Below are 27,977 nucleotides of genomic sequence, written 5' to 3' on the forward strand. Positions count from 1 at the left end.
TGTCTTGGCGGCGTGAACAAAGTCGGCAACACAATAAGGCAGAGCTCGAATGTAACGCTCCGTGTTTTCATAGCTTTCCTAATTTTGAATTCGAGTCGTTATAAATATGGTTATTTACCCATTGTTTGGATTAATTAAAATAATTAATTTTTGCCTTTTAAAAGTTAATTTTTTTATATAATAATCTCGTTAGACTCGTTATATTTTAAAGTTAGTAAACTAACCTAGTTAGTTTGTGTTATAAAGTTGGTTTTCTTTATGTATAAATTAGTTAGTTAAACCCCTTTTAAAATAAGTTAGTTAGTTAAACCACGGGGACCGTTTGTGCAAATTCACTAACTAGAGCTACCTTTATAATAAAACTTCAAACCCTAGTTTCTAAACAAAAAGAGCAGCCACTCCCTCATCTCATTTCAGCCGACACCCCTCTTTCCTTTTCTTCCTTCACTCTCGAACACATAAACCAAATCACAGGGAACCAAACCTGTCATCTCTCCCTCTCCGATTTGGGTTCACCGACGAGTCAACCACGACGGCGCTTCGTTTTCTGGCGATTCAGAGCTGGTCGAGCTCCAACTGATGTGGATTCAGTCCAATTCCTGTTCGAGTCTCCATTTCGGGTTAGATTTGAGACCAGACCTTGTGTTGTTTGCTCCGACGACTCTCTTCCGGTTCATTAACGATGGCATAACCGTCGAACGTCGAGAACAGCAGCGGTGCTGGGCGTTTCGTCTGCGGCGGCGACGGCGAAGTGGGTTCAGCTCCGGGTTGTTTTCATCTCAGGTCAGTCGGTTCAGTCCCGGTTCCGTTCGGGTTTTGTTTTGATTTTGTTCGATTCAACTTCTGGTCCGTTCGATTCAATCGTATTTGTTCGATTTGTTTTCATTTCAGACCCGGTACAGTGGTGGTGTTAGCTCGGGTTGGTAACGGGACTGGTTCTGTTTAGATTCCGGTTCGGGTCGTCTAGAATCGATCTTGCTTCAGGTCAGTTTTGGATTCGGATTGTATTTTGTTTAAATTCCGATTCAGCACAGGTTGTTTTATTATTTCAGTTCGTTCGGGTTCACGACACGGGGTAGCTCGGTTCATTCGTTTCAGTTTTGGTTTCGGTTCTATGTTCGGGTCAAATCTGGTCAACAACGGTCAAATAGTCAACACGGGTCAAACCCGGTCAACTGACGGGTCGACGGTTCATCCGAGACTTGGTACAATTTAAACAACGTTGATTTTATTATTGTTTTATATGTAAGTATTGCTTGAAACGCCAAACAAGATTCAATTAGTAATACTTTTTTTTATTATTTATTTAGCACATGTCGGGAATTTTTATATATATATTGATGTGCTTATTGTTGTGTTTTGACTTACATATCGACAACTTGTGTTGTCGGGATCGTCCAAAAACAGAGGAGACTCTGCCCGTTTTTCGTAAAATTACCTAAAACGAAACGCGATAATTTTATAAATCGAAACCTATTAGATTCGATTAAATTTTTATAAAATAGATATAAATGTGTATTTATTTTGGTCACGTTTCAGCAATACACTTGATATAATTAATTTTTAAATATTACTTATACTAAATGAAATACATACCAACTAATTATATATACAAATATACGTATATATATTTACATATATACATATATATCAACTAGGCATACTTTAAATTCCAATTCTTATCCTTCATCGTGTTTCCGTTACTCATGCATCACCGCTTGCCCATATAGGGTGACCTCGGTGTTCCATCCTCCAAATCCCTTTCACTCGTCAACAATCGGATAATCGGAAGAATTTGCAATATTGTGAGTATACTCGCAACCCCCTTTTTATGTTTACCACTTTTTGGGGTGTAACATGTTTTACTATTAAACTACACTTAAACTTATTCTTTATGCGATGCACAAAACAATCCTTATACATGAATACTATGTTATGATACTTGATGCTTACGTGGACCATACTTATGTGATATGTTTTAGTCATTAGCTCTCACGAGCCTCCCTTCGACATGTATAGCACTATAGGAGTAACGCACCGCCCCCCTTAAACTTGGGTCATGTTGAATTAATTAAACTTTCTTGCGTAAACAGAGGTTGGCTAGAAATATTGCATGCCACGCTAGGTTGATCTCGTATAGACTAAGTTGCCATGTGGATTCGTTTTAAACTTTTATACTTATACTTATACTTATGCTTAAACTTGTATACTCACCTTTGCTTTTGCATTGAATTGTATTTTAAACATGTTACAAGTTGATGATGACGATGCTATGAAAAGAAGTAGCGTTGATGCCTAGATACACACATAGACGTTTAGGTTTAATATGTTGTATCAATTTTGATTGTGTTGTTATGTATTTCCTTCGAACTTGTTGTTATTTGTATTTCTTGTATTGTTGACAATTTACTTATGAAATGAAATCGGTTTATTAAATATTGTCACAAATAGCGTTATGAAGTCTCTTGCAATCTTCACACTTCGTCTCATCCCGATGTTTCCGCCATTGGTTGGGGTGTGACATCGAATGTACTTCTTGATGGCCATGTCTGGCATCTTGACTTGATCGGGACAGATAATGCTAAGCTGCTTGAAGCGAGCAGTTAAAGCAGCGTTGTCTCCGTCCTTCTGCTTGATGTTCCAAAACTCGTCCTCCAGCTTTTGGCGTTCATGGGGAGGGCAGAACTCGTCCATCATGATGGCCTTCAGCTCTTCCCAAGTCAGCTCATCAGCTGCATCATTCCCGCGTTTGTTTCGCTCGGCCGTCCACCAGTCTAAAGCTCGGGACTGGTAGACACCGGTCGCATTGAGGGTACGGAGATTTTCAGGACAGCCGCTTTGGCGCAGAGTGACTTCGACCGAATCAAACCATTGAAACATGGCGGTAGGGCCATCTTCTCCGGTAAACTCTTTTGGTCCGCATGCCTTGAACTGTTTAAAGCTGAAAAGAGTCTTCTTAGCATCTTTAGGAGCATCAATTCGCGACTCCTCAGACGATTTGCTGACGTTTTCATACACCTCACTCACAGCTTTTGCCACTTGCTTGGTGATGATAGCAGCGAGACGCTTGTCTCTCTTTTCTTGGCGAGTCAGAGGGGTTCGGTGTCCGGATGACGACATGGTCTGCAACCGACATCGTCGTAGGTCTCAGACACAACAAATCGAATCTCACCTCACACGTCTACTACTTACTAAAGCATAGGAGTACGTCGAAACACGTATCACATAAACACATAAGCACATAACCACAGATTCACGTAATCACAGAAGCACTTAAGCACGTAGACACGTAGAGCACAAAGACATATAAACACAGAAGCACATATATATTTAATCCCAGATGCAGTAAATATCACGTAATCCTCCTACCCGCACACAGTAGCACATACTGTATCCTGACTGCATCTAAGTTTTACGAGTTATTCGAATATAGCGTTCGCACATGGCATATCGAGTAGTATAGTATGATCGTATAACATGTCGAGTATAGTATAAGCGTACATCGTAGCATAATGTCGTCTAGATTTGCAGCGACTTGTTACCGTACTGAGATAGGAGAGCAATGTGAGTCGTGCGTGTCGATCGATATGGGAGCAAAAATCGAGTGAACATCAAAATTGAACACATAAACAATTAAACTCATATAATCACATAAACGAGTCATCAGAGTCAGCAGTTGCGGGCTCATAATCGAAACACATAAAATCGAGAAATGGATTGTCTGTGGCTATTAGACGTCGACTACCCAAAGTGATTCGACTATTCACAATAGACTTGTCGTCACTTTTCGACTTTCGGGATCGTGTTTCTGCCTCGATTCTTGGGCATTCAGCACGTATTCCCTAGGTCATACCCGTGAGTTCAGGTCGTTGGAGTCCATCGAGGCTTTGGTGAGATGAAATAAAAGTCGGAACAAGTTGTCAAGGTTAGGGTTTCACCCCTAGCTTAGCAACTTCTTCCTTGTTTTAGCAAAATTGAGGAGATTATTCATCAAAATATGGATTTCACTCCTGATTTGGTATAATCCTCCTCGTTTATTATCAAAAGAAACGAGAAAATCATTGATAAATTGATAAAATCAGCATTGACCAAACAATTCAGTCGAGAGTTTGCGGCTTTCACACCTAATCTCGACTAAATCGCTTGACTTTATTTGAAAATTCGAGTGCAATGATGGCGAAGAATAACAGAATATAGCACATAAGCTTGGTCGGTTGGTGCCTAACTATAGTCTAGGTCTCTAAGACAGCGACCCGGACTAGGTCGTGTCTAGCCTAATTCCCTATAGTTATGGCTCTGATACCAATCTGTCACACCCCAACCGATGGCGGAATCATCGGGGCATGGCACTGAGCGAAACAGATTGTCCAGAAGTTTCCACAACAACTATCATTACCATTTAGTTTAAATAATACGTCCCATACCGTATCCCGAACAGTAAAACAAATTATTACAGAATACAACTAGTCAAATACTCTGTTCCGACAACTCAGATTCAAATATAATAATAAATACTGTTTTTTTGCATCTAAAGACCCCTATTTTGACCATGACAGACAACTATTTGTTGGGGGGCTCTAGAGCTTTATTCTAGCCTCGCTTCCCTAGCAAGTAAACACCTGTCACATACGTTAAAATAAAGTTAATACATGAAATGTAAAGGTGAGCATACAAGTTTGATAATAGCATATAGAGTTCAAAATAGTTTACGCATAACCAGCACGTACACAGAGGAAAACGAAGCATGTTCATTATCGACATGGATCTATCGACACCAATGACTGCGGGTTGACTGTCCGAGACAGTTCACAATACATGATTACCACCGTAATCCATGCAAGTAATTGTCCTTAACAACCCCCGTGTGAACGGGTGTTGAGTCCAAACTATAGTACTACGTCGTTAAGGCAGGTAGACAGCATTCCACGTGTAAACATAACAACAAGCATTCATTTAGTCACGTAATACATGCAGAACGGTTAGCGTTTAAATAGTTGAGTAGTGTGTTCGATTGTGATTTAGATAAGTAACGTATGTAACACCCAAAAGTGTTAAAGCAAAAAGGGTTCGAGTATACTCACAGCGATTGGTTGATGGATTGAAGGGAGCGCTTGAGAGTAGGGTTAGCCTGAATAGTTCGATAGCATAACGATGAGTAACGCGTAAAATGGAAACAAGTGTAAGTGGGTCGAACAGCCTGGTTGATCGAACAGTAGGTTCGATCGAACGGGTTGTTCGTTCGGTTTGACAGTCCGTTCAGACAGTCTGTTCGATCGGCCGGTAGGCTCGATCGGTTGGACTGTTCGAGTGGATTGTTTCTTCCTTTGAGTAGGATGTGTTTGTGTATGATGGCTTGTCCTTTTGAAGTTTTCGTTGTAGTATTTGAGAACACTGGAGTGTCCTTACCTTTCAGGTCGATCGATCGAACGGCCTGTTCGATCGGCAGGCTTAACCGATCGGTTAGGGACTTCAGAAATGGGTCCTCAGTGGGATGTTTACATGATCAGACGGCATGTTCGATCGGGTGGCACTCCAATACATCGAACGAGTTGAAAATCGATTAAGGGTTGAAGCATAGTATCTCATGATCCGAAGAGTAATGTTAACAAACAGATCGTTCGATCGAACATCACTTCGTTCAATACCATACTTCATGAAATTGTCAAAGTGTGGGGCCATGTGCTAGCCGATCGGCTGGCCTGGTCGATTGGCTGACATGTCCGATCGGTTGGGCTGTTTGTTCGAACAACCTGTTCGATTGGTCAGCATCCTGACCTGGTCGACCTGTTCGTCTAACACTTGACTGTTCTGATTGTTTGACATTATATTGAGGTATTTTGACAACGAGCTGAACCATGACACTTTCGTTCTTACTTGTTCCCTCTGCTCGGACAGGAATAACCCAAATCCGGCCGGTGAATGGTTCGGAACGGTAGTCTAACATTCAACCCGAAATCGGTAAGCCTCGTAGATAGAACCTGAATCTTGAACCACACAACCATTAGAATGTTTAGTAAGTTGGCTCAAGCTCCGTTTTTAACGGTTTGAAGGCATTGAGTGTAAAAGAGTTGAAAGAAAGTTGGAAATCCTTCTTTCAATCCTTCATACCATGTAAATGTTTAGATCTGTGATAGATCTTAGTTTGTTTATGTGGAAATCGGCTAGATCCAAGTGATTCCTGGTGGATTGAGGCCAAAACATGATGTTCTTGAAGAACACCATGATGACATCATCCTAGAATGCTTAGATCTTGATGATTTCACGGTTGGAAATCAAGATTTGAAAGATAGAAAGGAGTAGAAGCATGTATTGATCATGAAAGTACAAGATTTAGGATGAAAATTTACCGAAATCGGAAGAAATCTGAGAAAAGAAGGGGAGCACGAGCTGGTCGGTCAGAGGGTTTCCAAAAGTGGAAAGAATGACAATGACAGGCCTATTTATAGGCTTCCAAAAGGGGAAAGAGCTGGCCGATCGGCCAAGCATCCCAATCGGCTGGGCTGTTCGATCGGGTGGGAGCCTGATCGATCAACAGCCTGCTTCGAATGTTTGGCGCGACAATTTCTGATATTTCGATTTCGATGGAAGATGATACGAGTACGATAGAGTTTCCTATTCAAATTACTTTTAATCCCAACCACTATATCTACATACAAGCATCTATATTTCACACTGTCCTTTCGCTACCATTCAGCATAATTCGATTTTGATTGAGTTAGATTGAGTTTCGAGTTTCGATTCAATTGATCACCACACGTAACATAAAGCAAACACGCACATGTAACACATAAGGCACACACACACGTAATATAACACCAAATTCACATAGTTCAAGTTTCGAGTTCGATTGATGATTCGATTAGCTTGATTATTGATTGATTAACTTTATCGCATTGTTACTTCCTACTATTCACAGTCGTAAAGCGTTTCGCGTTGATTAAACATTCGGTTCATTCAATTCCTTTGATAGACAACACTTACTCCACATAATACAAATAAACATAAAACAGACCAATTACTGTCAGAGAAGTCAAACTTGACTTGGACTTTGACTTTGACTTTGACATTCGAAAACACGGGGTGTTACACTTATGTTGAAGTTCATTAAAGGTCATCACGTAGGAACTGCGATTATTAACTCGAGCACACACTACTATCCATATTGTCTATGACATTTTAACTTCCTTAGCAGGCAGCCTACGCAGAACAGAACGCTAGTGCATGAGAATACATGGAACTTAGATTTTACGTCAACGGATGTCGGGGTACATCACATTCTTACGTGGAACGAAACGCTAGTGCACATGTATACTTGAAACTCAATATGTACGTCAACGGAGGTTGAAATACGTCACATACGACTACCGAGGCGAGGCCTTTGAAAAGAAACAATGGCGAAATTCAATGATGAGGCTAGATTCCTGTAAGCAGGAGAACTATCGATTAGGAAGCGGCGGTTTGGCATGCGGTCCTGCAAACGACACGAGTCACGCTAAGGAGAAGACGCATGCCTTCATATTCCCCCTATCTTATTAACGGCGAATACGATATGTTCGACATTCCATGGTAATGTCAACTAACAACCGGATATCACATGAAACCCCAGGTAAAGTCCTCAAAATTTCTTTTATTGAAATTTCGACTTTCACATTTACTGAGTAGATTTTCGTATCTCTACTCCTCTTAATGGTCATTGTGTACAAATCATTTCTTTCATTATAGCGAACATTCATTTGCTCACTTCTTAAAAATTCATATGTTACGCATGCATCGTTTGTTACGCATGTGGTTTCGTTTCGAATAAGAGTTTCATCGAAGTTCAAATATTATTTCGCTAAACTTAATTATTGATTTGTGATTCGAATGACCCGCATTATTGTAATTGTTGTCTCCTTTGTTATTAAGTCAACATATTTTCTTGAAAATTCTTTTCTTTTCAAGTTACATACATGGTTTTTCGTTGTGACCATGCCGAAAGTTTTCTTGTCGATACATATATTTATTGTCGGATTGCACTAAAACCCAGTTCAATTGTTTGAACTTGTCCATTACACATATTCACTTCAGAGAATCATATAATGTATTGGAAGCATCATATTCAAAATTCGTTTTAACAAGTGTTTCATTTGTTCCGAGTCGAAGTAAACTTGTTTGGCATTCGACTCCATTAAACTGTTGGTTAATTTCGACACCTTGTGCTAGTATTTTCACTTGTTTGAAGCTTGCGCTAAACTCGTTTACACATCTTATGCACGGATTTAATTAATTATTTATTGATTTGCTTTAAATCCGCTTCGATTTATCATATTTAAGCGGTCTTAACACAATTGTGTGTTATGACGATGGTACACAAATTCATTGCATATTCCGGTGTACCTACTAACAGTTCTTGCATTATCGATCGAATGTTTTGCGATATTCATTGCTTCTTCATCTTCGATCAAAAACATTATTTCTTTGATGTTCCATTTTCAACTGAAACTCCTATGATGTCATTTGAAACAAACTTTTAGGTTCACTTTATTACACTTTCATTTGATTTCAAACACGGTGAATTTGTTTGATCACCGCTATTATTGAATTATTTAAGTCACTACAACACCTTGTGGTGTCAGTACAAACTTGTAGCTTGGCCTAATCATGATTGAGCGTTTCATGCAAAACACATGTGATACTTGTTCGATCACCGCTATACTGAAATCGTTTCATTCTCTACGACACCTTGTGGCGTCGGTATAAGTTGCAGCTTGCGCTGATCACGACCGAGCGTTTCATACAAACTATTACATTAGAGATTGTTGATTCTAAGTTCATCCAGTGGATGTTATTGCTTCTAGAACTCATTTACATGTTGTAAACGTTCATATGGAATTCAATTGGTCGAAGTTCCTGTTCTTTGTTGCACCCCTGTTAACTTAGTCACATTAGTGACAATACCTATACGTCATGTTTCCTTTTACATCAATTTCTGAAACATATTCCTGTTAACCGTTGGGTTCTTATTGTTGAGGTATGTCCTTGAATTCACATAACTCGAATGAGTCTTGATTTGGTTTCGCGGTTATCCACTTTGATATTATTCTACGTATAACGTAACTCTAAGGAGTTAACGTAGTCTAAATTTCGAGGACGAAATTTCTGTAACATGGGGAGAATGTGACAACCGGTACTTTTCGGCTTCTAATTACGCGATTGACAAACGTTTAAGGCGATAATAAGTAGTTTTTAAGGCACAAATTAACTTAATTAGGCTTTTGAAATGCCTAGGAATGCCTATCTGACTTTACAGTGCGCGTACGGTGATTTTCGGGAAACTTGCTGAGCGTTAAACGATAACGAACTGACACCGTACAAATTACTGACAACGCCTTCAATTACAAAGTTTGTACATATAAGTTATACATATAATGTGATTTTTGCAAAAATATCATGCTTTTTAACGACACAAAACGCAAATGTGAAATAGTATTGCTTTCAAAAAATGAAATAGTATGACATATTTAGCTCCGTAATCAAATTTTAATATTCGCAGTCGAAATCGGATCGAAAAACGGATTGGAAACGACCTCCGGAGCAAATTTCGTGATTTAACGCAACCGATGAACGAACGCGTCAACCGTCAACTTCCGACACTATTTTACATATCCTTGATCCTAAAATGACATTGTACGACATTACACGACGTTCGGGTGCAAAAACAGGCTTTAGAAACGTGATCGAGCTCTCAAAAACACTAGAAACGGGCTTGTGGGCCTTGGGCCCAAACCCACAAAACCCTAACTATATAAAGGTCTACACACACTCCAAACACCATAACTACACACACATTTCTCTCTCTAACCCTCACACTCTCTCCCTCTAGAAAAAGTCCGGCGAGAATTCCGGCCGACTTCCGGCGACCAACGACTTTTCCGTCGGAGTTCCGGCGACCGACAATTTTTCCGGCGACTTTTCCGGCGCCGTTTTCCGGCCAAGAGTACACTTTTTCGACTACATTCGACGTTCCGAATCGTGTGGTGATGTTAGTTTTAGCTAATTCTTAGCGGTTTGAGCTCTATGGCAACTCCAGCGACCTTCCGGTCAAATTCCGGCGAGTCCGTTTTGAACTTTTGACTTTGCGGATGCTTAGATCGGGACTTTAGGAGCATTTCTGCACATTTTCAAGAAATTTTATTCTCCGACGAAATTCCGACTTCTGACATGGTTCTGGCGAGGTTCCGGGCATCCGTTTTCGACGAAAAATATATTTTTGGGCTCCTAGTGATCCGTAGAGTCCATCGAACCACTTTCGTCTCGGGTGAAAAATTAAAGTTCGGGACACTCTCGGGCTCGGTTCAACATGGTCAACAGGTCAAACGTGGTCAAAACTGGTCAAGGGGAAGTTTTGGGTCATTTTTATTGCCTCGGTTCAGTTTTGGGTTCAGTCAAACCTGGTCAACACGGGTCAAACGTGGTCAAACCTGGTCAAACTTAGTCAAAGCTGGTCAAACTCAGTCAACTGCTGGTCAACGCAGTCAACTCAGTCAACACGAGGCTCGGTAAAATTTAAACGATGCGAATTTTGTTATATTAATTATATAAATACCCTTTAGCGTGAAACCGAGCTCAAACCGACCCGACTAGTATAACGACAAATATTTTTCGAGTAAATTATAAGGATTATTTGAAATCATGCAATAGATTATTGTATATAAATCGTGTATATGTTAGTTAAAAACGAACCGACGTATCCTTTCGAAATATATAATTATGTGTTAGACTTATACGGGACCAAAATGGAAGTTTTGAACACGACGGAAACTTATATACATTGTTATTACATTGTTTATTGAGTTTTGAAAATATATCGACAACTTGTATTGTCGGGATCGTCCAAAAACAGAGGAAACTCTGCCCGTTTTTCGAGAAAAACCGTAAACAAAATGTGTTTTATAATAAAGTGAACTTTACGGATCCAAATAATCTTTTATAAAAGCGAATACAAGTATATAACTACTTACGGCAACACTTTACAACATCACGAGAACGACGGTTCGGAAAGTATTTTTGACAATTCTTTATAAAATAAAATGTGATATAATATTTTCAATTCTTTTATTATTCTCAATTCTTTCGAGTATCAAACACTACGAATTCTTTTCTAAAATAAATATAATTTAGATATTTATTTCAAATATCAAATGACATTATTTCGTTTTGTAAAAATCAATATAGTTTGTATATTTATTTGAAATATCAAACAACATGATTTCGTCTTATAAAATAAATATAGTTTTTATATTTATTTCAAGCATCGTACCACACGAATTCCTTTATAAAAATAAATATAGTTTTATATTTATTTAAGACTTCGAACAACTCGGCGATTCTTTTACTAAATAAATATAACTTTTTATATTTATTTTAGACGCCTAAACGGCATCTACATATACTTTGACGAATATATATACCAGATACAATATATGATGCGAGTTTGTCATATGTTACTTTCATATATACTTTGGTACATACACGTACGACTTCGCGAGACGACTAACACTATCCTACCAATATATTTATATTTTTGTGTAAATATCTATATATTCAAATTTCTCGAAAGCTAAGTACTTTCTAGGCTTAGTAAACTATCAACGACATTAAGCGAAACTTAACGAGTATAACGTAATCATTACTATTAAGTTATCAACAAACCGTCGAATCGTTCGGTCAACGATTCGGTAGAGCTCGATGACACGCAGTGTAGTTACCGCATTTACTTAGAAACTTATAAGATATTCCGTGTTAGGAATATTGTAGAATGCACGCTAGCGAGTCTCGTCTTGGAAACGACATCACGAAGTCATAATTAGCTAGCTTCACACAAGACAATTCAGGTGAGTTCATAACCCCACCTTTTTACAGTTTTACATTTTTGTAAATGTTTTCGGGGTGGAAAGACATGCACGTTTTGCAGAAAACACACAAAGTTCTCGATGAACAAAAATTGCATATTTTTGGACAAAACACGTTTTGAAAGGACATACAAAGCTTTTGAACGAACGAAAACTCATGTTTCTAAATCATATTACGAATGGATTTCGAGGAACTCAAATGGTTTACGGATGGATTATACTAAATATACCAGTTTTTACAAAACAAATGCGTATTATCGAAATGTGAATGATTTTCATGACTTGGGATGGATCGTCTGGTGTTAATATAGAGAGACTGGGGAGTTGGCCTTAGAGGCTGGGGAGGGTATACTACTTAGATCATGTGAGTGGTGGGTACAACACTTAAGGCCATTAATCCTCATTGTAGGACCGAGGGACATGAGTAATAGATCTATTTGGGTGTAGCGAGCCCATGAGTCCGCGGGATGGACCATGAGGTGACTATGTCATCCGGCCGAAAGCCCGGTACAAATTTCCTAGGTTTGAGTACTTCCTGCACCATTTCACACATACCATTGGCTTTGCAACCCATTGGTGATCTCTTTTTCCTTATTGCTACATACCAGGGACATATATACTTACAGAAATACTTGATTTTTACAAATTACATACCTTGTTTTATACAAATTCAAAGCATAGGATTATGCGGGCATGGAGTCAAAGTCAGGGTGGGCATTGACGGTTATACGAACATTACAAATACAAGAGTTTACAAATACATGGTTTTACGAACATAATGCGTTACAAATACTAAGTTTCCATACAACTTGACAAGAAAATGATTTCTAAATTCGTTTTCTCAATAACATTTCGCAAACCGGTTATTCAAAAGATTTATTTCAAATCTTTTACAAACAAACAAACTATGAACTCGCTCAACTTTATGTTGACTTTTTCGCATGTTTTTTTCTCAGGTCACATTTTAGAAACTATGGCACGGTTGGAATAGGTGAACCATTGGAGAATCGAGTACTTAGCAGGCGTTCAATTTATAGAAGTCTTAGCTTATTTTGCTTCCGCTGTGCAATGAAGATACCAGTCCAGTCACGCTAGCTCTGATAATTTCGGGGTGTGACAGAAATGCGGTCAATCTTTATATATCTTTTGAATGGATTCGCAAAAACTATAACTAAATGAATAAGCCTAAGAAAGATCTCTTTACCTTCAATCTTCATTAAAGTGCAATCAAATATTTTTTAAGTACAAAAAGTGGAATCTGGTTCTCAACCAATATCAAGTCTCTCATCACATTTGGGATTACCAACCTTTCTCCCCCAAATGATATCTTACCATCTTCAGACTTCGACTTCAATAGATCAAAAAGGAATTCTAATATGAAAAGTGCATTGACAACAATAATATCAGCAAATTTTCTATCACATTGTTAATAACGATCAACATCATGAATATCTCCATTGTCATCGTAATCCATATCACTTTTATCATCTTCATTGTCCTCAACAGTCTTGGTCAAATCATAACATGCTTTGATTTTTTTTTTCATCAAAGCGTACACCCTTTTTATACATATGTCTAATCTTCTGGATCCTTGAGACGCTTCGTTAGCCTAAGTACACACATTAATTTTCGCTTTTCAAATGGTTTGAGATTCTTATAACCTTTGTGCAAAGGTCCAATGGAGACCAGCCGAGATGTGAAAGAATTTGGGCTTAGATTTCATAGTATATCCAAAGACTAAACTATTAAACTATTAAGCTCTTGTTGTGTTCTTTTCTTGTAGTTTGACCTTAAAATTGTCGCCCGTAGAGACAACATTTAATTTTTTTTTGAAAAGTTCTTGTTCAGTCATGGGCAATTAATATTACTGAATGTCAAGTGCATGCTAGAAAACATATAAACACCAACTGAAATGAATGTTAACCGCATAATGGCAACATGATATCTTTATTCTTCAACTGAGCCTGAGCTAACTTTGCCTTATGAACTTTTCTTATCCATCCATGAAATATTGTGGCATAAGTGTTTTTCCATCCATGAAATATTGTGGCATAAGTGATTTTAGGATGCGGGTGTCTTCGACAAATTTTATGGGCTGTGTTCGAGTGTCATTTTGTGAGATTAAATATATTAGTAATGTAATATTTAATCTTGTAGCCTATATAATCATTTATATTATATTAGATCAAAATATATTAATAACCTATTAATAATTAGTTGGTAGTTGTTGATGGACCATATTACCCTTATTAACTAATTGGGTTTCCTCTTGGGTGTATAAATAAGGGGCTTATTAGAGAGTTAAAGGGTTACACACATTACACAATCAAACCCTCATAACATCGTTATTTTCGTGACTCTCTCCCCATAACCGAAACCTCCCTATTTCGGTTTCATCACCATCATTAACTTATACCCTAAGGAGGAACCAGGTCATCCTGACAATCATGTCGAACTCAATGGCTGCATCTCTGACTGGATTCTCTGCTGGCCTGTCTGCTGTAACAGGTATTATTCATGTTTTCCATTACATTTAAACAGAACTGATCCAACATGTGGTATCAGAGCATATGTTGATAAACCAGTTCTGTTTTCGTATCCATTATTCTGGGATCAAAAATCTGGAAAACGGAAGTTTTTGAAGTCATTAAAATCACGGCTGATTTCGAGTTCTAATGAGCCGAAATCACTGTTTCGGAAAAGTATGATTGACAAAATTGACCCGAAATCGTAATGGGTAACTTAGTATCCGAAATCTGTTAACTTAAATCTTAAAATTCAGGTTTCGGATCCCAGAATTATGTTTTAAATTTTTTAGGGTTCATCATAATGTTCTAAGAAAACTCGAAAATTCCCTAAGATTTGGAATATAATTCGGATTAGTGGGTGTTTTACTGTTTTTGATCTGAATTTTATCTACTAAAAATTTCGGAAACTGTTAAAAGATAATCAGTTATTATTTTCGAAATCTTTTGATAAGTTTAGATCAACATTAAAACAGGAAACATTATCCCACATTCCCTAAAATTTCGAGTTTTCAGTTATCATCACAAAACAGCTGTTAATAAGGTTATAACTCGAGACCATGAGGTTGCTACTCGAGACCATGAGGTTGCTACTCGAGACCATAAGGTCATAACTCGAGACCATGAGGTTGCTACTCGAGACCATGAGGTTGCTACTCGAGACCATAAGGTCATAACTCGAGACCATGAGGTTGCTACTCGAGACCATAAGGTTGCTACTCGAGACCATAAGGTCATAACTCGAGACCAAGGTTGCTACTCAAGACTAAGGTTGCTACTCGAGACCAAGGTTGCTACTCGAGACCAAGGTTGCTACTCGAGATAATAAGGCTACAACTCGAGACTAAGGTTGCGACTGGAGACCTCATAACTCGAGATCTCAAAACTCAGTCGAAACCATGACTCGAGACCATGACTCGAGACCTCACTCGAGATCTCAAAACTTAGTTCGATCCGCGCTAACAGGTGGTTTGCTATTAAATACTTGGTTTTGTTAACACTTAATTAATTTATCAGAATCAGATAATTTTTTGCAAAACCAAAATAGCTTTACTTGAATGAGCTTCTGATGTATTAATTCTGGCCAAAGCTGATTTAATACATCTATTTATTGTTCAAGTATTATTAAAGCTATGTTGAGTATGCATTACAAACTTGAAATGTCTTAATTCTGGCCAAAGCTGATTTAATTCATTTATGTTTAGCATGCTTGACAAGTGCATAACTAAAGTGATTGTCTTATTTCTGGCCAAAGCTGATTTGTCACGATTACTTTGCACACATACTTAAATGATTACACTTCTGGCCAAAGCTGATTTGTCTTCGTTTAAGTAGAATTTTAACTAAGTCTATTATTTTGATGTTAGTAATAGACATTATCACAGCTTCATAATTAAAATGGTCATTATTTATGCTTGCCTTAGTATAATAAGCCCATTAGATCACATTAGGACTTCTTCTTTTGTATCATAACTTGCTCATCTTATTTCCACTATCAGCACCCAATTGCGGGATTCCACCTTTGACTGGTGATAACTTTGCTGAATGGAAGGATGCCCTCATGCTTACTCTAGGATTGCTAGACTTTGATTATGCTTTAAGAGAGAATAAGCCAGCGGACCTTACCGCTACAAGTACTGCTGCTGAGCAGATAGTCCATGATAAATGGACTAGGTGTAACCGCATGTCTCTCATGTTCATGAAGCAGTCCATTCATAACTCAATCAGAGGGGCCATTCCTGATTCTGATGATGCTAAAACCTATTTGGCTTCTGTGGAGAATCAATTCAAGGGAACATCAAAGGCACACGCAAGCACTCTTATCCTCAAGCTGGTGACAACTAAATATGATGGGAGGAGCGGCATTCGCGAACACATCATGATGATGCATGACATGGCCAATTAGTTGAAGGGCCTTGAGATGGAAATCAGTGATGGTTTTCTTGTTCACTTCATCATCACTTCGCTTCCTTCGTCCTATGAAGCATTCAAGATCAATTACAACACTCAGAAGGACAAATGGACGATGAGTGAGCTGATCGCTATGTGCGTGCAGGAGGAAGAGCGTATGAAGATGGATCGCACTACTGATGTTGCTAACTTCACCACCTCCAGCTCAAAGAAGAGGAAGAACTCTTATCAAAGAAAGGATGCTTCTAAGGTTCAAAAGGCAAATCCAAATCCTAATACAAGTACACCTTCCAGCTCTAAGAACTCCTTAGGCAAACCCTATTGCAAGTTCTGTAAAAAGACAGGACATAAGCAAAAGGAATGCCCTGACTTCAAGGAGTGGCTGGCTAAGAAAGGTAACGATTTTTTCATGATACTTGAGTCCTTTAATTTAAATGTTCCTGCTAATTCTTGGTGGTTTGATTCTGGTTCTATGGTTCATGTTACCAATTCACTTCAGGGATTCCTTACAATCCGGAAGCTGGGAAGAAACCAAAGAACACTTAAAGTTGGGGATGATCGGGAATTAGAAGTGAAGGCCATAGGAACATTACAATTATTTTTGAAAACTGGTTTATGTATTAAACTTTATGATACCTTATATGTTCCTGAGGTAACTCGGAACCTTGTATCAGGACCAAAGTTAGACATGGACGGTTTTGTCGTTTCTCATGGTCATCGCAAACTCTCTATTCTCTATGATTCCGTTGTTTATGGTACTGGCATTCTGGATGGTGGTCTCTATAGATTAGAACTAGATGATAATTTTTCCAAATCTTTGTTGTCATATAATATAAATGAATCACTCACAAAGATGGAAAAGAAACAAATTCGAGACTTAGAGACTTCATCTATGTTGTGGCATCAACGTTTAGGCCACATCTCAAGAGAACGATTAAATCGTCTCGTAAAGGATGAAGTCTTACCTCCTCTCGATTTCACTGATTTTGGAACATGTGTCAAATGTCTTAAAGGCAAAATGACATCAGCGAATAAGAAAGGTGCCACTAGGAGCTCTAATTTATTAGAACTCATTCACACTGACATTAGTGGTCCCTATCAAATCGCTGGCATCACAGGACATACTTCATTTATCACTTTCATTGATGATTATTCTCGTTACATGTACTTGTATCTTATAAAGGAAAAGTCTGAATCTCTTACAACTTTTAAAGATTATAAAGCTGAAGTTGAAAAGCAATTAGATCGTCAAATTAAAGTTGTGAGATCAGACAGAGGCGGTGAATATTATGGAAGACATACTGATGTGGGTCAAGCTCCTGGTCCATTTTATGAGTTTTGTAAGGGCCAGGGGATTGTGAACCAATACACCATGCCTGGTACACCTCAGCAGAACGGTGTCGCTGAACGAAGAAATCGTACCCTTATGAACATGGTGCGCAGTATGTTAGCCAACACTAATTTACCATTATTCCTCTGGACTGAAGCGTTAAAAGCAGCTGTTCATATACTCAATAGAGTTCCTTCTAAGTCTGTCCCTAAAACTCCTTATGAACTTTGGACAGGAAGGAAACCGAGTCTTAAATATATGAAAGTATGGGGCTGCATTGCTGAAGCAAAATTATATAATCCTTTCCTAAGGAAACTTGACCCTAAAACAGTTACCTGCTTCTTTATCGGGTATCCTGATCATTCAAAGGGTTATCGTTTCTATTGTCCTTCCCATGTCACTCGTATTGTTGAAACCAAGCGTGCTGCGTTCCTGGAGGATTTCAAGGTCAGTGGGAGCAGTACCAACCCTTACGAAGAATTGCAAGTAGTACAAGACGCGGGGGGGGAGAGACTCGTCGCTTACCATTACTCCGTTTACTCCTCTTGTACCCCATGCAACTTCACCTGAAGCCACTGCATAAACTCCATCTCCACAACCAGAACCCATCATACCTCATAACGAAGGCACATCAAACGCTCAAAACCAAGACAACGCTGAACCCGCAAATCAGCTCAGGAGGTCATCTAGGCAGAAACGGCCTACTAATTGGGATGATTACGTTACCTACCTGACTGAAATGGATGCTGGAAAGCTCAATGATCCTATCTCTTATAATGAAGCCATTAACAGTGATCAGTCTTCTGAATGGAACAAAGCAATGATTGATGAGCTTGAATCCATGAAGAAAAATGACGTTTGGGATTTGGTAGAATTACCCAACGGTGTCAAACCTGTAGGTTGTAAGTGGGTGTTCAAAACAAAACTGGATCCGAATGGGAACGTTGAACGCTATAAAGCGAGATTGGTTGCAAAGGGCTACACTCAAAAAGAGGGAATTGATTATCAAGAGACGTTTTCACCTGTCTCTCGTAAAGATTCATTAAGGATCGTTATGGCCCTAGTAGCTCATTTTGATTTAGAGCTACATCAGATGGACGTCAAAACTGCTTTCCTTAACGGAGACTTAGACGAAGATGTTTACATGAAACAACCTGAAGGCTTTAAACCTGAAGGTCAGGAGCATCTAGTCTGTAAGTTGAAGAAATCCATTTATGGGTTAAAACAAGCATCACGTCAATGGTACCTCAAGTTTGATGAAGTCATGAAGAGGCAAGGTTTTATGAAGAATCAAGTGGATCAATGCACCTACCTCAAGATGAGTGGGAGTAACTTTACTATACTTGTCTTTTACGTAGATGATATTCTATTGGCAAGTAATAGTTTAGACATGTTGCATGAGTCGAAGCGGTTACTCTCGCATAACTTCGACATGAAGGATCTCGGAGATGCTTCTTACGTCATTGGCATCGAAATTCACCGAGATAGACACAAAGGGATCTTAGGATTGTCTCAAAAGACTTACATAGATCGTGTCCTTACACGTTACAACATGCAACAGTGCAAACCCTCCGTCGCTCCAGTAGTTAAGGGAGATGTTTTCGGTTCATTCCAGTGTCCGACAATAGAGGTTGAAAAGGAGCAAATGAGCCAGATACCTTACGCGTCAGTAGTCGGGAGCCTGATGTATGCTCAAGTCTGTACTCGCCCAGATATCGCTTATATTGCTGGAATGCTAGGCCGTTATCAGACTAATCCTGGCCTAGATCACTGGAAAGCAGCTAAGAAGGTCCTCAGATATCTGCAAGGGACGAAAGACTATAAACTGACTTATAGAAGAAGTGATCACTTAGAAGTGGTAGGTTATTCTGATTCTGACTTTGCCAAATGCAAAGATGACAAGAAATCCACTTCGGGCTACATCTTTATGTTAGCAGGCGGACCTATCTCATGGAAGAGTCATAAACAACAGTTAACTACAACTTCTACAATGATGGCAGAATACATTGCTGTTTACAACGCAACCTGTCATGGAATGTTGCTTAGAAATCTGATCACTGGACTCAAAATCGTTAATTCCATTTCTAGACCATTGAAGCTTTACTGTGATAACTCAGCTGCCGTTAGTTTCTCGAACAGTAACAGTTCGACTGGAGCTGGTTTATATCTCGATACAAAATACTTGTTCGTACGTGAACGAGTTGAGGAAAATAATCTTTGTATTGAGTATATTAGTACTAAAGATATGCTAGCGGATCCGATGACTAAAGGTCTCCCACCTAAAGTTTACGAAGAACATGTAACGAATATGGGACTTACTAAAGACCTTATTTAATGGCATATTGTACTAGCTTATGTTTTAATTAATGAAATTTCCTCAGTTTGATTTTGTATGTCTCTAACATATGTTCTGCCGGTGTAATGACATATAGACAAATATAAATACAAATTAGACGCTAAAGGGCTTATACATATTTTGATCGTAACTATTAGGTTTTAAATTGAGGCTATAGTATGATTAATGGGGGTCCTGAGTCGAATGATGATTCAACGGCTGTATTTCTCTGCTATAGTTCTTGGTTTAAAGCTAAAATGAGTGTTAACTCCTGGCCAGGCTTACCTAATACTCATGATAAATGATTACTTGGCTAAGTGGGAGAATGTGAGATTAAATATATTAGTAATGTAATATTTAATCTTGTAGCCTATATAATCATTTATATTATATTAGATCAAAATATATTAATAACCTATTAATAATTAGTTGGTAATTGTTGATGGACCATATTACCCTTATTAACTAATTGGGTTTCCTCTTGGGTGTATAAATAAGGGGCTTATTAGAGAGTTAAAGGGTTACACACATTACACAATCAAACCCTCATAACATCATTATTTTCGTGACTCTCTCCCCATAACCGAAACCTCCCTATTTCGGTTTCATCACCATCATTAACTTACACCCTAAGGAGGAACCAGATCATCCTGACAATCATGTCGAACTCAATGGCTGCATCTCTGACTGGATTCTCTGCTGGCCTGTCTGCTGTAACAGGTATTATTCATGTTTTCCATTACATTTAAACAGAACTGATCCAACACATTTAACACAATACGAAATATACGTTGAATAAATATGGAATAAAAAACAAGTGGGGTGGTGACGCAGTTGGCTAGCGCATAGGTCTCATAGCTAAAGAGTGATCCTGAGTTCGAGCCTCTCTCACCCCATCACTTTTTTATATTTTTTAAATGTTATTTTTTCAACTCAAAGTTTGTTGTCGGGACTTGAACCTGGGTCTCTAGGGTGAGAGCTGAGTATCCTAACCAACTAGTTAGAAAACCCTAATGATCACAAATGGATGACGACAAAAATTTCTTCAAACAAAAACTTGAATCTTGTAGAATCAATCTCGAACCATACAAGAAGAGCAAAAGCTTTGATACTAATTGTAGGTCCCTATCACACGTGGATTGATACGAGATTGACAATCAATCAAGGGTGCAGGACCCCCTTGATAGATCAACGAACACAGAAACAAGTTTGTAAGATTTGAAGAATACGAACAATCACTTTCAAAATTGTCTTCTATTGATTATCCAACAAGAATGTTTACAATCAATTCAAGACACACAAAAAATCTCTTAGCCACTCTATGTAGATTTCTCTCACCCTCTCTCTCTAAAACCACTAACTCTAAGGATTGAAAAAACCCTAATGCAAAACATGTTTATATACTACATGTTTGCATACTGAGATTTGGAATGGGCTAGGCCATTCTCCAAGCCTATTACAACTATAAACAAGCTAAACACAAATGCTGAGCCCAATACAAAATATCCAAAGACTAAACTATTAAACTATTAAGCTCTTGTCACTAAATATGCACGAACAGTAATATGTGATCCTCCACAATGAACCATGTTTAACCAAAAAAGTTATAACTTCTTGGTAACTGATTAAACATCCATCTTTATCACTCATCAAAATCAACACCTTTTCCTTACGCTCTGTTCCCGAGTTAACTTAACGAGGGATAAGAGAAGAAAGTAAAAGTGAGAAAGGAAAAAAAAAGACGTCTTTCCCACCATTTCCTCCCAAATCGGAAGGAAAGAAAAACTAAAGAATTTAACCTAGTTTTCCTTTCATTTTCTTTCTTTTCCTTCCTTAAATGAAACTCGGGAACACGACATGTTTTATTTTCCTTTCTTTTCCTTCCTTAAATAAAACTCTGGAACACAAAATATTTTTACTTTTTTTTGTTTCTTTTCCTTTCATTCCATTAGTAAACTCTGGAACACAGTGTTAAAGAACCCACAATCTTTGAACACATTACTGGTTTCTAAAGGCAACAATAGGTTATTATCAAATATTTATTTTGGAAAATATTAATTATAGGTTATTGTTCACCCATTCAAACCGTTGTATTAGTCCTTTATTGAAATAGTATGTCGTTTCCTTCTTTTAAAGTGATATAACAAAGAATGCGTCACTAATATGTTAAGCTGACATATTAACGGTAGGAGTTTTGACATCTAATATAATGATGCTAAAACATTCATAATCAATATCTCATCACAACGTGCTGAATAACGTAACTTGTTATTATTTAATAAATATTATTCAATCAAACCCCTTATTCTTTAATAACGTTTTTTTAACTAAAATGCGTTTTACAATGCAAAATAGGATGATTTCCGTTTGGTGGTTGATGGGAGATGAGAAAATTGCAATCTACGCTTCACAATGAATCTGAACAATAACAACCGTCCATTCTCATGCCACGTCATTGATCCGCAAAACAACCCAATCATCCAATAAAACACATTCACCTCTCACACTAGAGGCAAAATCATAATTTGACAAGGAAAAAAAAAAACAAAAACTATGTCAAAACTGTAAATTTGAACTGATGACAAAATTGTGATTTGGCTAGGAGGATAAATAAAACAAAACAAAACAATAGCAAAACTTTAAATTTAAAAAGGGGAAAATCGTAATTTGGCTGGACTAATGGAGAAGTATCTGGCAACTGTCTGTCACTATTCCCCCATGCCTTTTGAGAGCTATTTTCTAGAAAGAGAAATATGAGAAAAGGGAGTGTAAGCCTGACACTATTCCCCTTCATGCTTTTTGTATGTATATAAAATAAAATTTCTAGAGAGAGAAATATGATAGAAGAGAGTGTAAGTCTGACACTATTTCGCTCCATGCCTTTTGTAAGTATATAAAATAAGACAATAAATATTATAGTTGTAATGGGTCAAAAATAATTAGTTTAATACGGGTCAAAATAACTCATAAGGACCAAAACACCTCTTTAAGACTTTCCTTTTATTGAATTACACAAGTAACTAGTGTTTGAACTTTGAAGTATGCTTAATTAATCTATATACTTGCACTCAAAATCTAATTTGTCCAAAAGAAATAAAAAGAGTTAATTGCCGTGGTTTTTTATTTTTTCACTTTTAGTCCTTAGATTTCTAAAATTACATGTATGTTCCATGTGATTTGATCGTATGTTACTACTAGGATATATGTTTGTTAGTTTCCTTAGTTAAGTTGATACAAAATTATTAAATTACCCTTTATCATTTAAAACATTAAAAAACATCAAGTTAGGCCCACCCACCACTCACTCCTAGCTTTGTCTTCAACCTCCATTACCCAACCTCCAACGTCACCAAGGGCATGAATCTTACAGAGTTGCAATTTATTAATAGAGGATCAAGAAAGCTGATTCTGAGTAATTGCCATTTGGGAGATGAAGACATGAACTATGTAAAAGAACTAGGTGATGCCTCACCAGCGTTGCGAGGCGATTGCCGAATAATTCTCAATCAATTAAAAAAACACTATTATAATTTTGTCAGTAAAAAAACTAAAACGATGATAAGACCATTTTTTTGGGCTCAGGGCAAAACTGCAATTTTTTAGGACTAATGAGCGAGTGTTAGGCAGCTCCTTGACACAGGAAAAAATTAAATCGAGTCAACCAATTAAAAAAAAATTCTACTTTTGCGAAAAAAACTAAAACGATGGGAAAACGTAATTTTAAACTGAGGGCGAAATCATAATTTTTATTCAGGGATAAAATCGTGAATTAAATGGACCAATGGAGGAGTGTCAGGCAGCTGCCGACATGATTGTAATTTTACACTGGAGAAAATTGTAATTTAACCAGGAAAACAAACAAAAATGATGGAGAAAATGTAAATTTAATTTGAGGGCAAAATAGTAACGTGGCTATGAGGGAAAAAAACTAATGGAAAAACTGTAAATTTAAACGGGGCAAAATGTAATTTTGAACCAACGGCAAAATTAAATATTTTTGCTGAGAGAAAAAGCGTAAATTTATTTTTAAATTGGGGTAGAAACATAACTTTGAACTGATGGTAAAATCGTAATTATAAGGGGAAAAACTAATGGCAAAACTGTAAATTTAAATGGGGCGAAGTCGTAATTTTGAACTCAGGGCAAAATTGAAATTTTTAGATAGAGCAAAAGCGTAATTTTATTTTTAAGTGTGGGCAAAAAAATAATTTTACACTAATAAAACGGGATAAAATCGTAATTTTGTTGGGCCAATAGAAGAGTGCCCTGCCTGGCACTATTACCTCCACCGCCCATTTCACCCAATAGGCGAAAACAATTATTGCCGCCAATTGAAAATAGGCACAAACATATTTCAATATTTGAAATTTGTATATCTCTAGTCAACTATACTAGTAAAGTAGCTAATATATCTTCTCGAGTGTATGAATCTTGTATACAAGACTTTTATACAAACTTTTCTACCAAGTTGATAAACATGTATTTATATTCTTTCAAAACTTTAAGTAAACTCTTTAAAACTTTTTTAAATATTCTTTTAAAACCATTTTCAAAGTCCATGATATTTTTGTTTATATAACTTGGTAGATCTACTCATGATTGCAAAAGTCGCTAAGCGCTCCTTATTCTTTCAAAACTTCAAGTAAACTCTTTAACAAGTTTACTAGTTAGATTTGCATACTAACATCAAGAATAACTTCAAAAACTTCAAGATTCATCACATAACAACATAAAAATAAACTTCATCAACAAGTAAATAACTTATATTTTTAGTGTTTTAGTTATGTTTACCATGTAATTTTAAGATGAGCTTCAAGATGATTTCTTGCACTTTTATGAACTACATGGAACAAGAATCTTAAACGGGTGCAAAGTGAACTTACTACTAGCACAAGGGCTAGGGAAGAACACTAGATGAAAAGAATGTAGGAATCCGTTCGTGCAAAATTAAATAAAACTTTTATTAACTTGAATTACAAATACTTAACAGAATTACAACTGAAAGAACAATACAATTACAACTGGAAAAATTGAAAACAAGAACAAGAAAAACGAACAGAAACACTGTTCTTGGCTGAGGATCGTGTTAAACAAGGGTCCCTTAAAACAAATTTCGTGTCTCCCAGGAGATCGCGTTTGTTTCCAGGATACAACAGCCCGAAGCAGTTGCACTGCCCGTCTGAACTCCAACACGAAGGTGCACCTTGAATGCTTGAAGAGTAGAGAAGAGTTTAGAGAGAAGATTGATTGCTGTGTGATTCGGTGTATTCAATCTGCAACAGGAACCTCCTATTTATACTGCAGGTCTTGAAGAAACTGAAAAACGAATTTAATGGGAGAACTAAACTGCATTAAACGTCTTCAATGCACTTTAATTCGTTATTAAATTCTCAGTCAAACGCATTAACTTCGTCAGTTTCAAATGCTGAAACGTAACTGCACTGGCATTAACTGCTGCTGGAAGCTTCTGCGCGCGTGCGCGCGCAAGTCTGCACGCACCTGCGTGCGTGCGCCATTCTGGCTCAGGTCCATGCGCACCTGCACGCGTGCGCCACGTCACCTGTGAGCCTCTACAAGCACGCCACACAGTCGCGCCGTTTTAGCTCACTTTGGTGCGCCGCGCACGTCACTTCAGTGCCCATGCTCCATGCACGAGTGCGCGCCACTATGGCATGTGTACTCGCGCGCGTGCGTGCATGACTGCAACGTCATGCACCACTGCGCGCGGACCCACCACGCATGCTACGTCACCAACCACCTGGTCCTTGCAGCCCTTGCTCCACCACGCGCACGCGGTCAAAAATACAAAGGCGGCTCTCAAGCGGCTCGCGGCGATATCTCATTCATCAGGAATACAAGGTCAAAAATACAAAGGCGACAAGGTGCCACTTTCCCACTTTTTCCAGCATTTCAAGTTTCAAACACCAAACTTTGAGCATCGATATCTCATTCATCTTAACTCCGTTTTGGACGTGGTTTAGTTCGTTGCGAAGCTCTTCCAACATAGAACACAAACCCACAAATAAATATATAAAACCCCCTCATTTTATTATATTTATTTCTAGTCCAAAATAAGAAAAAATCATTTTTCTATATTTGTGAAAAATGCTATTTTCACAAATTTCCAACAAAGAAGAAATAGATGAAGAAGATGATGATTCAAGTCTTGGATATAAGCCAATGGTGGTGGATAATAGACTTCTAATGCTTGCAACCTTCTTTGATCATCACCATTCTCTTGGAAGTACACTTGAAATGCTTGAAGTTTACTTGAAAGTGAAGATGGCTTGGGGTGTTCTTGGCCGAAATTTGAAGGGGGAAATGGAGAGGATTAGTGTGTGTTTTATATTGTCACAGAGTCTTATGCTAGAAAATATGTTAAGTCACTCTTGGATTACAGCTCAAACTTGGAGGTTTAGATTTTTTTTTTTCAAATCTTATAATATGAAATGCCATTAAGGGGCTGTTTGGTAGTCTCTGAATGGTCATTAAGAGGCTACCTATTAATGAAACCATTAAGAATTTTACGAATGAGAAGGTAGAAGAATGTGACATGTGTTAATTACCATTCAGAGGTTACCACTTAACCATTCAGACTTGAAGTTACCTCTTATTCATTCAAAGGTTTTAAAAGAGGTAGCATCTAAATTATCATTAAGAGGCTACCAGACAACCCCTAAAGCTTATTCTTAAGGTCTGATTTCAATTTTGAATCTTTTTTATATGGGTGTGTAGGAATTATTGCATTGGGAAAGTTGAATGTATGTCACCCGTAAATTTTGTGGTAGGAAATTTCATATATATTTAAAAAAAGAGTTGCCTACTTTTTCATACATTTTAGATTGAAATATTGGAAGTGAAATTACGCGATAACTTAATAAAAGTTTAATGCACCATATATATATATGAACTTTAATTTCTTTTTGTTCAGGTTGAATACGTCTTATGACAAATACTCACATGTAAGCTCGGTCGTGCATGTTAACAATGAACTACATTTTAGCTAGCTTAACTTCTAGAGATGATTTGCTATGTCAATCTTTAGAAGAGTATATATAGTCGTTTACAAAATTGTATTATGGAACCTTTCCTACATTTTCAAAGGATAGTTTGGGGTAAACTCGACATCTTTTTAACGGGAATAGGTAGTGTGTATATGTGTATGCAGTTTATGTGTGTATGTGGTATATATATTGTGTGTGTAGTATATATGTGTCATATGGTGTTCCGAACGAAACAAATTAAGATAAAGAATAGGTGAACATTGTATACGCAGATTAGTTTCGTGAAATGGGAAGTAAAGGAGAAGCAGAAGAAAGAATCCTTGATCTGAACCCAAATAAAGATAAAAGATAAGCGGTAGAACTGAATTGGGGATGCAGGTAATGGATCCGAACTATTTTCTTAGTTTTTTTTGGGGATCTTGACTCTTCACTTGGGGTTTTTGTCTTGCATCTTTGGATGATTAATATTGTATATGTACATTTGTTTTGAGGTTTGTGATATTAGGGCGTGGAGATAAATGATTACTTGGTGTTGCATCACTGATTGTTGATATAGGTGCTGCTAATGTAGAACCGTGGATGAAGCAGAGGAAGACCAAAGAAGAAAGTTGTGAGATGTAGGATTCTACAATCTACATCCATCGCTTTTTGACAGATACATACTACATCATGATTACTTGAAGTTGCATTAGTTATGGTGGTGGTCCTTGAGTCAATTGGAGCAGCGAGATGAGACGAATTTTGACCGATGGCAGCCTCGCGGTGGCTGTTTGAACCAGAATCGGTGAAGACGGCTACGTATGAATCATAATCACTGAAGGGCGGTATGATGAGAGATGTGAAAATGATGAACTTTGTAGGGACCCTCCTATTACATCGGTATTTGGCACTTCTGTATACATGTTAATAAATTTATGACTTGAGGGGTGTTTGGCATTATGTTGTGATACTGATTATCAGATAACACCAAATTAATAAAAC

The 27,977-nt window shown here is 37.7% G+C and overlaps 2 long non-coding RNA genes across 9 annotated transcripts; both read left to right on the forward strand.

Annotated features, from left to right (window-relative positions):
* The first annotated feature begins 312 nt into the window (after positions 1-312).
* Positions 313-27,935, forward strand: LOC110897605. 8 transcript variants are annotated; one of them, XR_004876913.1, is made up of 5 exons: positions 313-783; positions 892-1,205; positions 1,731-1,805; positions 27,250-27,374; positions 27,488-27,935. It is a non-coding gene; the product is annotated as an uncharacterized LOC110897605 (long non-coding RNA). The 8 variants fall into 8 exon arrangements; XR_004876915.1 differs by having other exon boundaries at positions 27,502-27,935; XR_004876916.1 differs by having other exon boundaries at positions 314-783; positions 27,553-27,935.
* LOC110897606 lies at positions 7,895-13,104 on the forward strand. The gene is made up of 3 exons (XR_002568773.2): positions 7,895-10,538; positions 11,786-11,873; positions 12,848-13,104. It is a non-coding gene; the product is annotated as an uncharacterized LOC110897606 (long non-coding RNA).
* Positions 27,936-27,977: the final 42 nt, after the last annotated feature.

Source organism: Helianthus annuus, chromosome 13 (assembly GCF_002127325.2).
Source record: "Helianthus annuus cultivar XRQ/B chromosome 13, HanXRQr2.0-SUNRISE, whole genome shotgun sequence".
NCBI classification, from domain to species: Eukaryota; Viridiplantae; Streptophyta; class Magnoliopsida; order Asterales; family Asteraceae; genus Helianthus; species Helianthus annuus.